This window comes from Pseudophryne corroboree, chromosome 8 (assembly GCF_028390025.1).
Source record: "Pseudophryne corroboree isolate aPseCor3 chromosome 8, aPseCor3.hap2, whole genome shotgun sequence".
NCBI classification, from domain to species: Eukaryota; Metazoa; Chordata; class Amphibia; order Anura; family Myobatrachidae; genus Pseudophryne; species Pseudophryne corroboree.
The window spans coordinates 184,934,996-184,949,359 of record NC_086451.1 but is presented as its reverse complement, the minus strand read 5'-3'; the positions used below and the strand labels follow the sequence as shown (position 1 = coordinate 184,949,359).

The 14,364-nt window shown below is 46.2% G+C and overlaps 1 protein-coding gene across 2 annotated transcripts in view; it reads right to left on the bottom strand.

Moving 5' to 3' along the window:
- The window catches only part of GLA (galactosidase alpha), a 649,316-nt gene that overhangs the window by 468,465 nt on the left and 166,487 nt on the right, over positions 1–14,364 (bottom strand). The window lies entirely within an intron of this gene.

The following is a 14,364-nucleotide window of genomic DNA, read 5'->3' as shown; positions in this document are numbered from 1 at the left end:
GTTGAGAATGGGCCGGGAGGAACAATTCGGTTTCGTGACTAGGAACAGCGGTGAATAGTACCCCTTGCCTCTCTGAGCCAGAGGCACCTGTACCACCACTCCTGTGTCCAGGAGTGACTGTACCACCGAATGAAGAGCTTTTGCCTTCACCTGATCCAAAGGGACGTCTGTCAGGCAAAATCGATAAGGGACACGATTCTTGAAGGAAATGGCGTAACCGTGAGTGGCGACTTCCCGCACCCAGGCGTCGGAAGTGGTCTTCAACCATTCCAGGGTAAACCCTAGAAGTCAGCCTCCCACCCTGGGATCCCCCAGAGGGAGGCCTGCCCCGTCATGCAGCAGGCTTGTCAGTTTTGGAAGCAGGCTGACAGGCAGCCCAGGCACGTTTAGGTTTGGGCTTAGAGGAATTGGAAGTGCGAGCCTGTTTCGGATATGCCTAACCTTTTGCTTTACCTGAAGGATGAAAGGAGCGAAATGAAGTACTCTTATCCTTCGGCACCAAAGGAGCAGTACAAGGTAGACACGCTGTTTTAGCAGAAGCTAAGTCAGCCTCTATCTTGTTAAGGTCCTCTGCAGAAAGAACGACTCCCTTAAAAGGGAGCACCTCCAGGGTTTTCTTTGAATCCAGATCCACAGACCAGGATCTCAACCATAAAATCCAGCAACCCAAAATGGACGTAGTAGAAGCCTTGGCTGTTAAAACACCTACATCAGAAGCCACCTCCTTAATGAAATGAGAGGCTCTAATACTATACGAAAGGCATTGTCTAGCATTATCAGAAAAGTTGGAAGGCGGCTCTGCTTCCACCTCCTGAGCCCATGCTTCAACAGCCTCTGCAGCCCATGTCGCTGAAATTGCAATAGTGGGCCGATGCACAGCACATGCTAGGGTGCAAATCGCTTTTAAACAACCCTCCACGCGTTTATCTGTCGGTTCTTTCAGAGAAGTGATGGTAGTGACAGGCAGAGCTGAGGATACTACCAGCCGCGCCACTTGCGAATCCACCAGCGGGGGTGTTTCCCAATTTTTTCACATAGCTCCGCAGCGAGGGGATAGCGAGCCAGCATCTTCTTGTGAGGTGTGAAATTCTTTCCTGGATTTTCCCAGGATTCATGACATATGTCAACTAAATGGTCAAGGATGAGGTAAAACTTGTTTAACAACCGTCTGACGTTTAAATCTGTCCGGTTTCTTAGAGGTAGTTTCAGGCTCAGGGTCATCAGTAATTTGAAGAATCAGCCTGATAGCCTCCAATAAGTCAGGACATCCACCTGTGAGGCCGATTCCGCATCAGAAGTATCTGGATCGGTGTCTGTGAAGTCAGTATAAACGCCCTCCTCGTCAGACGAGGTGTCTGGGACGTGGATGGATTGTGAGGAAGTAATGGCCCACTTAGAGGACCCCTTGGTCTTAGGCGGGCGAGAGTTAGATTTCTGTTTAGTCAGTGAGCGGTTCAATTGCTGTAACTGAGTGGACAGGTGATCTGCCCATGGCGGATTAACCGCAGGGACCATAAGTTGCTGTACAGGCATTTGAGGTCCCATTGGGGGCGTAAGTCTAGTTACAAGCATACTTAATAACATGGAGAAAGTAGCCCAAGGTGGGTCGTTATGTACCCCCGTTGCTACAGTCCCACTGGGGGGTAGGGAACCCCCAGAACCTGAACCCTCTGCTGCTATGTTTTCCTCTAATGTGGCAGCAGCATCACCACCATGCACTGTGGGATCAGCAGCAGCACCATCGCCCCTTGTAGCTGGCATACATGAAGGCTCAATACACTGGCAACCCATTACAATATCAACAGTCTAATACCTTAACAAAAAAACCCTGTGCTTGTATTAGCACAAACAGAGAATTCAAGAGGTATTTGGTGACTGAAAATCACAGAGAAAAATACTCAACAAGTATATCCTGTGAAATACCTATATTAAACAATAACCCTGATGCACCTAGCCCTCTCAGGGTACAGAATATAGGGATAGCACTCTGAGTGAGATACACGAAATGGAAGTCACGCAGCAGCTGTATATGCGCACACACATAGTCACATGTACAATGCAGAAATTATGACATGCAATAAAACTGCACTGGACTAGCAATACAAAGTAATACTAAGTACAGCTATACAATCAATAGATCTAACAATGCACAGTAAATACTGGATGTATATCACAGGGTACTTGTACTACATAACCCTGACTAAATGCACTGTTTCTTAACTAACACCGTCAGCAGATGTAGAATACTTAAGTGTCCAGTAAAATGCACAGCGCTGACAAGCAGGCGGCTTTAGAGGAGGATTTGCCCAAACAGTCCCAGGATCAGCTCAGCTTGTGGAAATGGTACCCAAATGCTGACAGGGAGTGAGTGAGAGATGCAGCTCCATGGCGGGAACATTTACTCTAAATGGAGCCCTGGGGCTGGGGGAGGGGCTACAGGTAAGATCCTTATCCCCTTGCTGGACTTCACCACCAGGTATATGTCAACTAAATGGTCAAGGATGAGGTAAAACTTGTTTAACAATCGTCTGACGTTTAAATCTGTCCGGTTTCTTAGAGGTAGTTTCAAGCTCAGGGTCATCAGTAATTTGAAGAATCAGCCTGATAGCCTCCAATAAGTCAGGACATCCACCTGTGAGGCCAATTCCGCATCAGAAGTATCTGGATCGGTGTCTGTGAAGTCAGTATAAACATTTTTTTAGTAAAATCGACCTGTGCCCCTGCCCTGGTGGTCTATTGGGGTCCCTGTACTACCATAGTGTCCACACCGGCCGTGCCGAATCGCGGTTTACATCGGGTCCCGCCTGGGAGACCCTCTTACTTCCTCCCTAAGTGCGGCCACGCAATCCTGGAGAGCTTCGGTGGTGTGTGTGTGACTGACGAAAACCGGAGCCTCCGCTGTAAGTACCCGGCAACCAGGGCGTGGGAGTATACAGCGCCGCTGGGGGAGGTGATGGGTTCTGCAGCAGGAGATGTCTGACTGACATCTAACACTCACTGTGTCTCTGCTGCAGCCTTGAAGTCTTCTAAATTCACTTAAAAAAAGCTCTTCTGAGGGCTACTTCGAGCAGCCCTGCCTGTTGTCTGCCTGCACTGCAGGCACCAACTACAAAAACTGAGTTACTGTGCACGAAGGCGGGGTTATAGAGGAGGCAGCGCTATGTATTCTGGGAACAGTCAAAGCTTTTAGCCTCATGCCCTGACAAAGCAGCCTTCTGTGAAACGTGCGTAGGCGTTTACAGGGGCTGTTACGAGATTAGAACCGTTGCATAATAATGTCTATGATTGTATCTAACAAAGTGTCACAGTAACTATATTTAGACCGCCTCAGTATTACTGTGCAGCAGTGAGCAGGCAACGGCGGCACGAACGCCGGAGGGATAATCAGCCGCTCACCGCTCACAGCAGTGAGGCGGCCACACGTGGTCAGTGATTTACTATCACAAACAAGCGGCGGCTAGCGGCATAAAGGTGGCTTATAGACGGCTGCGGCATACATACAGCAGGATCTAACTAACAGCCGCTTCCAGCTTGTTACACAGTGTTCAGTATCAACTGTCTTGTTACATTTGTGTCAAAGGGGAGATGTATTTGAACAATAGCAGAGATAAGAGGCAGGATGGCACAGTAGGAGGTAGTGAAGCAATATATTAAAGGCATTAAGAGTGTGTCCAGAATATATAAACCCATTAATGGCAGAGAGGCTCAAGTGAAACACAGTGATCTATTAACCCTTTACCTACTGGAGCCAACAACCTACTATAATGCAAGTTTTAAGCATACAATGAAATGCACTTGTAAATGACTCCCCTATTTTTGAGACACATTAGTACCTGATAAATACTGTAAATTATATACAGGCAATCAGCCAGCACCAGATCTATCAGCACTAAGAGTCAGAGACGTGGTGCTGGATAATATATGGATCAGCTATAATATAAAGAACATGGGTGCGATTATGGCAAATTTCTGTACATAACGTGATAGTATATAGAGAGATAAAATAGACTGTTAATAACATATTACTTGACCTCTGTAATATGTAATAAATTGATGAACAGATGTAACTGATAAGAAGTTTGATTATAGATAGTCGCAGGGATACATTATGAAATTGGCATAACTAAAAGGCGACAATCATAATCTTCTCTTTCTGTATTAATACAATTTAGAAACCTAAATATTTGAACATATCTGGTTCTTCAATTCATGTGAATTATATTAACAAGAAAGTAACACTTAGTGGACAGAAAGGACAATACATAATATTGCAGCGGTGGGCTATTGAGCCTCTATATAGGAAATTCCATAGATACTAATCGTAACAGTCTCTGTTTTTAAATAATAAAATAATTGTTTTAAACTCTTTTTCTTTCTTACTATCACACTATCCTTTTTAATATTTCATATTGGTTGACTAAGAATTTTTGCATGAGTACATGCTAATAAAAGTTAACTTTTAAATTTAATTGTGAGGTTCTCAGTGCACCCAGAATAGAGCTTTTTCTTTTTCTGTGTGTTTGTGCAAAGCTTTTAGCCAGTTGGTGCCTCGGATCAAGATCCTACTCTACACCCCAATGTTATTCCATGTGGAACCCAGTGTACCCCACTGCAGAAATAACAAATAATGTAAGGGGCATGAACCAGGATTATTTTTTTTCCTGCGGTGGCCAACGTCTGGGCGTGCAGGTTGCAAAACTGGGGTATAAAGGTAATCTTTTCCTGCAATGACACGCCCCTTTAAGCAAAGCCACACCCATTCCAGCAAGGCCACGCCCCCTTCTTGCAGATTCATCACTTTCTAGTGGCAATTATGGGTGGTGGGGCACCAGAGAATGTTTTGGCTCAGGGTAGAAAAATTTCTAGTAACGCCACTGTACATACATACACACATACATATATGAAATGATAAATTCCAACCTGGTCCTACAATACATCTGAAAAATCAGGGGGGATGTAGTCGTTGTTATATCTGTCACCTATATTGTATGGTTGATGAGGCCTTTATTCCATCGCAATAATTATATATGTACATACAGTTGTCATCTGAGAAAAGGTACATAACTGTTCTCATTCAGACCATTTGGTGTCATTGTGTTCATTAGAAAAATTAGTCTTGTCTCCTGTTTTAAGAGCTCATTGTCTATGTCTAATTAGTTGCTTTGATGGTGCCTCAAAAAGTGTCTAGCAACTGGAGTTAAGTCTGAAAAGACTCCGATCTCTTACAGCGTTTCTAACGTTTCCCAGATGTTCTAAAACCCTCTGTTTGAGGGGTCTCTTGGTTTTACCTATATAGCTCAAAGTGCAAGGACATTGTAGATTATATATTATAGCCGATGTGTTGCAATCTATAAATTCATCAATATGCCACGTATTCCCAAATTTGTCCTGGTATGTCTTGGTGGTTTTCATTGTGGAGCATGCTTTGCACCTTCCACATTTCACTGAGCCCTTCTTTTGGATAGGTAGATTGTTTGGGTGTAGTATGGTATGTCGGCGGCCAGCATACCAGCGCCGGAATCTTGAACGCCGGCATACCGACAGCTGGGCGAGCACAAATTAGCCCCTTGCAGGTTTGCTGCGGGCAAGGTGGCGCGCTACGTGCGGCACGCTATATATTCTCCCTCCAGGGGGATCGTGGACCCACAAGAGGGAGAAAAGGTGTCTGTATGCCGGGTTTCAGGATTCCGGCGCTGGTATACTGTGCGCCGGGATCCCAACAGCCGGCAAACTGAAGACCACCCGTTTGTTTTAGATACTGAGGTGACTGTGTACCAAGATGTCATGGAGATTTTTTGATCGCCTCCAACTCATCTGAATTTTGTCCGTCCCCCCCACAATTTTTTGCTAGGTCTGGATCCGTTTGAAGGATATTCATGTGTTCGTGGAGAATTGATTGTACTTGTTTCCACTCATGGCAAAAAGTTCCCACAAATCTGATGTTTTCATGTTCATTTTATGTATCCCTCATTTTGGATCTTGGGGTTAGTAGTTGGTCTCTAGTATACTTCTTTGTATTTCTGTATGCTCTTTAGATTGCTCTTTTACTGTACTTTACTTCAATTGTTCGGATCTCTGTATAAAGGTGTCTTCAATTTCGCTTCATACAGAGAAATTCCCCTTTTAGCAAACCTTTCAAACAGCTTTAGGAATAACATTAAAGTGAGACAATATAACAATAAACTTTTATTGGCAACACATAAGAGGTTTATTCACAGCTATAGATCAGGTGACTACAAGAATAGGTAATATACTATGTATCAATGACGTGCGGTGGGGTGAGGCAGAGCATTTCCTGTCATACTTACGTTTAAACCAGAATTTTGTCTGAGTAAAGTATATGAAAAAATAAGAATTTACTTACCGATAATTCTATTTCTCGGAGTCCGTAGTGGATGCTGGGGTTCCTGAAAGGACCATGGGGAATAGCGGCTCCGCAGGAGACAGGGCACAAAAAGTAAAGCTTTAGGATCAGGTGGTGTGCACTGGCTCCTCCCCCTATGACCCTCCTCCAAGCCAGTTAGGTACTGTGCCCGGACGAGCGTACACAATAAGGGAGGAATTTTGAATCCCGGGTAAGACTCATACCAGCCACACCAATCACACCGTACAACTTGTGATCTAAACCCAGTTAACAGTATGATAACAGCGGAGCCTCTGAAAAGATGGCTCACAACAATAATAACCCGATTTTTGTAACTATGTACAAGTATTGCAGATAATCCGCACTTGGGATGGGCGCCCAGCATCCACTACGGACTCCGAGAAATAGAATTATCGGTAAGTAAATTCTTATTTTCTCTATCGTCCTAGTGGATGCTGGGGTTCCTGAAAGGACCATGGGGATTATACCAAAGCTCCCAAACGGGCGGGAGAGTGCGGATGACTCTGCAGCACCGAATGAGAGAACTCCAGGTCCTCTTTTGCCAGGATATCAAATTTGTAGAATTTTACAAACGTGTTCTCCCCTGACCACGTAGCTGCTCGGCAGAGTTGTAATGCCGAGACCTCTCGGGCAGCCGCCCAAGATGAGCCCACCTTCCTTGTGGAATGGGCCTTAACCGATTTAGACTGTGGCAGGCCTGCCTCAGAATGTGCAAGTTGAATTGTGTTACAAATCCAACGAGCAATCGCCTGCTTAGAAGCAGGCGCACCCAACTTGTTGGGTGCATACAGTATAAACAGCGAGTCAGATTTTCTGACTCCAGCTGTCCTGGAACATATTTTCAGGGCCCTGACAACTCCTAGCAACTTGGAGTCCTCCAAGTCCCTAGTAGGTGCAAGGCACCACAATAAGCTGGTTCAGGTGAAACACTGACACCACCTTAGGGAGAGAACTGGGGACGAGTCCGCAGCTCTGCCCTGTCCGAATGGACAAACAGATATGGGCTTTTTTGAGAAAAAACCACCAATTTGACACTCGCCTGGTCCAGGCCAGGGCCAAGAGCATGGTCACTTTTTATGTGAGATGCTTCAAATCCACATATTTGACTGGTTTTAAACCAATGTGATTTGAGGAATCCCAGAACTACGTTGAGATCCCACAGTGCCACTGGAGGCACAAAAAGGGGTTTGTATATGCAATACTCCCTTGACAAACTTCTGGACTTCAGGAACTGAAGCCAATTCTTTCTGGAAGAAAATTTACAGGGCCGAATTTGAACCTTAATGGACCCCAATTTGAGGCCCATAGACACTCCTGTTTGCAGGAAATGCAGGAAACGACCGAGTTGAAATTTCTTTGTGGGGCCTTCCTGGCCTCACACCACGCAACATATTTTCGCCACACGTGGTGATAATGTTGTGCGGTCACCTCCTTTCTGGCTTTGACCAGGGTAGGAATGACCTCTTCCGGAATGCCTTTTTTCCCTTAGGATCCGGCTTTCCATCGCCATGCCGACAAACGCAGCTGCGGTAAGTCTTGGAACAGACATGGTACTTGCTGAAGCAAGTCCCTTCTTAGCGGCAGAGGCCAGAAGACCTCTGTAAGCATCTCTTGAAGTTCCGGGTACCAAGTCCTTCTTGGCCAATCCGGAGCCATGAGTATAGTTCTTACTCCTCTACGTCTTATAATTCTCAGCACCTTAGGTATGAGAAGCAGAGGAGGGAACACATACACCGACTGGTACACCCACGGTGTTACCAGAACGTCCACATCTATTGCCTGAGGGTCTCTTGACCTGGCGCAATACCTGTCCCGTTTTTTGTTCAGACGGGACGCCATCATGTCCACCTTTGGTATTTCCCAACGGTTTACAATCATGTGGAAAAAACTTCTCAATGAAGTTTCCACTCTCCCGGGTGGAGGTCGTGCTGAGGAAGTCTGCTTCCCAGTTTCCATTCCCGGGATGAAAAACTGCTGACAGTGTTATCACATGATTTTCCGCCCAGTGAAAAGTCCTTGCAGTTTCTGCCATTGCCCTCCTGCTTCTTGTGTCGCCCTGTCTGTTTACGTGGGCGACTGCCGTGATGTTTTTCCCACTGGATCAATACCGGCTGACCTTGAAGCAGAGGTCTTGCTAAGCTTAGAGCATTATAAATTTACCCTTAGCTCCAGTATATTTATGTGGAGAAAAGTCTCCATACTTGATCACACTCCCTGGAAATTTTTTCCTTGTGTGACTGCTCCCCAGCCTCTCAGGCTGGGCTCCGTGGTTACCAGCATCCAATCCTGAATGCCGAATCTGCTGCCCTCTAGAAGATGAGCACTCTATAACCACCACAGGAGAGACACCCTTGTCCTTGGATATTGGGTTATCCGCTGATGCATCTGAAGATGCGATCCGGACCATTTGTCCAGCAGATCCCACTGAAAAGTTCTTACGTGAAATCTGCCGAATGGAATTGCTTCGTAGGAAGCCACCATTTTTACCAGGACCCTTGTGCAATGATGCACTGTTTTTAGGAGGTTCCTGACTTGCTCGGATAACTCCCTGGCTTTCTCTTCCGGGAGAAACACCTTTTTCTGGACTGTGTCCAGAATCATCCCTAGGCACAGCAGACGTGTCGTCGGGATCAGCTGCGATTTTGGAATATTTAGAATCCACCCGTGCTGATTGTAGCAGTATCCGAGATAGTGCTACTCCGACCTCCAACTGTTCCCTGGACTATGCCCCTATCAGGAGATCGTCCAAGTAAGGGATAATTAAGACGCCTTTTCTTCGAAGAAGAATCATCAATTCGGCCATTACCTTGGTAAAGACCCCAGGGTGCCGTGGACAATCCAAACGGCAGCGTCTGAAACTGATAGTGACAGTTCTGCACCACGAACCTGAGGTACCCTTAGTGAGAAGGGCAAATTTGGGACATAGAGGTAAGCATCCCTGATGTCCCGGGACACTATATAGTCCCCTTATTCCTGGTTCGTTATCACTGCTCTGAGTGACTTCATCTTAATTTGAACCTTTGTAAGTGTTCAAAAAAAAATTTTTTTTAGAATAAGTCTCACCTAGCCTTCTGGCTTCAGTACCACAATATAGTGTGGAATAATACCCCTTTTCTGTAGTAGGAGGGGTAATTTAATTATCACCTGCTGGGAATACAGCTTGTGAATTTTTTCCCATACTACCTCCTTGTCGGAGGGAGACTTGGTAAAGCAGACTTCAGGAGCCTGCGAAGGGGAAACGTCTCGACATTCCCATCTGTACCCCCGGGATACTACTTGTAGGATCCAGGGGTCCTGTACGGTCTCAGCGCCATGCTGAGAACTTGTCAGACGCGGTGGAACGCTTCTGTTCCTGGGAATGGGCTGCCTGCTGCAGTCTTCTTCCCTTTCATCTATCCCTGGGCAGATATGATCTTATAGGGACGAGAGGACTGAGGCTGAAAAGACGGTGTCTTTTTCTGCAGAGATGTGACTTAGGGTAAAAAACGGTGGATTTTCCAGCAGTTGCCGTGACCACCAGGTCCGATGGACCGACCCCAAACAAGTCCTCTTCCTGTATACGGCCATACTGTGCCGTTTGGAATCTGCATCACCTGACCACTGTCGTGTCCATAACATCTTCTGGCAGTTATGGACATCGCGTTTATTCATGATGCCAGAGTGCAAATATCCCTCTGTGCATCTCGCATATATAGAAATGCTCTATAGTCAATAAAATACTGTCCCTGTCAAGGGTATCAATATTTTTAGTCAGGGAATCCGACCAAGCCACCCTAGCTCTGCACATCCAGGCTGAGGCGATCGCTGGCCGCAGTATAACACCAGTATGTGTGTATATACTTTTTATTATATTTTCCAGCCTTGTCAGCTGGTCCTTGAGGACGGCCCTATCTATAGACGGTACCGCCACTTGTTTTGATAAGCGTGTGAGCGCCTTATCCACCTTAAAGGGTGTTTCCCAACGCGCCCTAACTTCTGGCGGGAAAGGGTATACCGCCCTTAATTTTCTATCGGGGGGAACCCACGCATCATCACACACTTTATTTAATTTATCTGATTCAGGAAAAACTATGGTAGTTTTTTCACATCCCACATAATACCCTCTTTTGTGGTACTTGTAGTATCAGAAATACGTAACACCTCCTTCATTGCCTTTAACGTGTGGCCCTAATAAGGAATACGTTTGTTTATTCACCGTCGACACTGGATTCAGTGTCCCTGTCTGTGTCTGTGTCGACCGACTAAAGTAAACGGGCGTTTTAAAACCCTTGACGGTGTTTTTGAGACGTCTGGACCGTACTAATTGTTTGTCGGCCGTCTCATGTCGTCAACCGACCTTGCAGCGTGTTGACATTATCACGTAATTTCCTAAATAAGCCATCCATTCCGGTGTCGACTCCCTAGAGAGTGACATCACCATTACAGGCAATTGCTCCGCCTCCTTACCAACATCGTCCTCCTACCTGTCGACACACACGTACCGACACACAGCACACACACAGGGAATGCTCTGATAGAGGACAGGACCCACTAGCCCTTTGGAGAGACAGAGGGAGAGTTTGCCAGCACACACCAAAAACGCTATAATTATATAGGGACAACCTTATATAAGTGTTTTCCCTTATAGCATCTTAATATATATATAAGCATATCGCCAAATTAGTGCCCCCCCCTCTCTGTTTTAACCCTGTTTCTGTAGTGCAGTGCAGGGGAGAGCCTGGGAGCCTTCCCTCCAGCCTTTCTGTGAGGGAAAATGGCGCTGTGTGCTGAGGAGATAGGCCCCGCCCCTTTTTCGGCGGCCTCGTCTCCCGCTCTTAACGGATTCTGGCAGGGGTTAAATATCTCCATATAGCCTCCGGAGGCTATATGTGAGGTATTTTTAGCCAAAATAGGTATTCATTTGCCTCCCAGGGCGCCCCCCTCCCAGCGCCCTGCACCCTCAGTGACTGCCGTGTGAAGTGTGCTGAGAGGAAAATGGCGCACAGCTGCAGTGCTGTGCGCTACCTTTAGAAGACTGAGGAGTCTTCTGCCGCCGATTCTGGACCTCTTCTTACTTCAGCATCTGCAAGGGGGCCGGCGGCAAGGCTCCGGTGACCATCCAGGCTGTACCTGTGATCGTCCCTCTGGAGCTGATGTCCAGTAGCCAAGAAGCCAATCCATCCTGCACGCAGGTGAGTTCACTTCTTCTCCCCTAAGTCCCTCGTTGCAGTGATCCTGTTGCCAGCAGGACTCACTGTAAAATAAAAAACCTAAGCTAAACTTTCCTAAGCAGCTCTTTAGGAGAGCCACCTAGATTGCACCCTTCTCGGCCGGGCACAAAAATCTAACTAGCTTGGAGGAGGGTCATAGGGGGAGGAGCCAGTGCACACCACCTGATCCTAAAGCTTTACTTTTTGTGCCCTGTCTCCTGCGGAGCCGCTATTCCCCATGGTCCTTTCAGGAACCCCAGCATCCACTAGGACGATAGAGAAATACAAATAATTTGTTTGAAATATCTTTTTTGCATTATTCTAATAATTTTTATAGCTTGAACTCTGGAGTAAAAAGTCTATGACAGGTAAGGCAGTGCCTCACCTGCTAATCTTTTCAGCCCATCTCTGATCAAAACTCACCAGATTTCCAGGAGTTTATACTGCTGCACCTGTGTATAATGCCCAGATGTACCATTTGGCTCATATATTGCATGGAATTCTGGCTCTGAGGTTAGTCAGTGCCTCCTGAGCTATTTAGCTCACCGCACGTCCCTGCTATGTATACAGTTATCCCTCTGTGACATCCTTACTTATGCAAAATATTGAAGCCATAAGGCATACTGTGCATCTTCTTTTAAACACTTTCCATTCTTTGCTATCTCACTTTAACATTTTTAACCTTATTTTCGCTTTTTAACTCATTTCTTAAACTATGTACTAATAAAAGTTACATTTTATAATTGAGTGCACCACTTTTGAGACATAACTGTTTTTTTTCTTCTTCTCCTTTGCATTCAGCTTCTTGACAATAGTAAGAAGCATTTAATATTAGACAGGTATTGTCTGCCTTCCTCAGAAATATCCACAGGCAGCTCTTCTTCCAGTGCCTGAGCCCAAGCGTCTATAGTCTTTGTGGCCCAAGAAGCAGCTATAGTAATTCTATGAATACCCCTGTAAGGGAGTAGATAGATTTCAGGCAACCCTCAATACATTTATCTGTCAGTTCCTTCAGAGAGGTGACAGTAGTAACCGGCAGAGTGGATGACACCACGAGGCGAATAACATGAGAATTCACTGGCCTATGGGTTTTCCCATTTGTTACGTATCTCTGCTGGTAAAGGATAATGGGCCAAAGTCCTTTTAGAGACAGGGAACTTCTTACCTGGAGCAGTCCAGGGTTCCTGTCTGATGTCCAGTAAATAATCAGACTGGAGTCGGCTTTAACCACCTTCTGCTTTTTAAACATATCAGTTTTCTTAGCTACTGTAATGTATTCCTCCTCATCTAAGATTTGGAGAATATGCTTAATAGCATCAACAAGGGCAGTGACATCTACAGACATAGGAGCTTCCTCATCTACAGCACAGGAGTCTGTGTCAGAAAGAGCCGTGTGCTCCGCCTCCTCTTCAGTTGCAACATTAGAGAGAACTGTGGTTGTGAGGATGAAGTAGCCTGCTTAAAGAGAGTAGAGACACCTTTGTGCCCTAATAGAGCCTTATGTCTATTTAAAGACTGATTTAGTTGTTGCAGTTAAGTAGACAAATTATCTGCCCACGGCTGATTCGCCATAGGTACCACATTGGGGTGTAAAGCCACAGGCGGACTCATAGAGGGTGCAAGGCGTTCTACCAGAGTACCCAGGAGTGTTGAAAAGGCTGCCTATGAAGACTCATGGCTGGGAGGTGTATAACAAACAGTCCATCATTTAACATATCCCCCTCAGATAAACCGGCTGAGCACACTCTGCAGGAGAGTAATACAGTGGCATCAGCCTCTTTGTGCCCTTTTTTGTTAGACATAGTAGAAAAACAAAGTGGACGTATACAGTACAATAAATAAAATGCAAGAAGTACAGGGTATTATGTGACTGCAACACAGATGTAATATACTTATATATTTATGTATAGATACAATCTGTGAGTACTAACCCAGACAGCACCTGATCCCAGGGAATGAATAACAGTGATAGATATCTGAGATACACTGAAAGTGAAACCAGACAGCAGAACAAGGCACACAGTGCAGAAAATTATACAATATTGCAATGGACCCTTATATTAAACTAGCACAGCCTTATGAGGCAGGTAGGATAAGTAAGTGATGTAAAAGCCTGGCCTGTTCAGGCGTTTTTACAGGGAGACATTGCCCAGCTATCTCGGAGACCTGCTGCTGCTTTGCTGTAGGATGGCTGCCTGGCCTCTGTGAGGGAAGACAGAGAGTGAGGCAGCTCAAGGACGGGAAATCTTCTGTAGATGGCACCCAGAGCCGGGAGAGGGGCTACAGGTCAAAGCGCCTCCTCCCCTATGCTGGGACAGCTAAAGCTTTAACTGTTTGGTGCCTGGATACCTCATCCACCACTACACCCCCAATGTTTTCCTGTGGAAACCCTATGTACCCTGCTGTATATCTTTTCTTCCTCCCCCAAACACACTACAGTTTGTGTCTCCCTCTTTCCTTCCTCCCTCACACCCCAGTCTGTCTCCCCAATGACTCCATGCTGCATTCCCAGCTCCCCCACCCCATCCCAAAGCCCTGTATCCCCTCATCAATCCACTCTTACCCCGGGGAGAGACTCCCTTGCACTGCACTTCCCAGTATCCAGACCCGAATGCCGAACAGCAGGAATCATGGGGCCCGCATGCCCAACCAGAAGAGGCCGGCAAAGAGCACAGGAATCCTGGCCAGTGGAGATGCTGCCATGTCCCATAACTGCCTGCGACAGAGATGGACCTGGAAGAGCGAGCGCAACACTCACGCCGCACAATCAATGTGTGTAAGAGGCTCCTG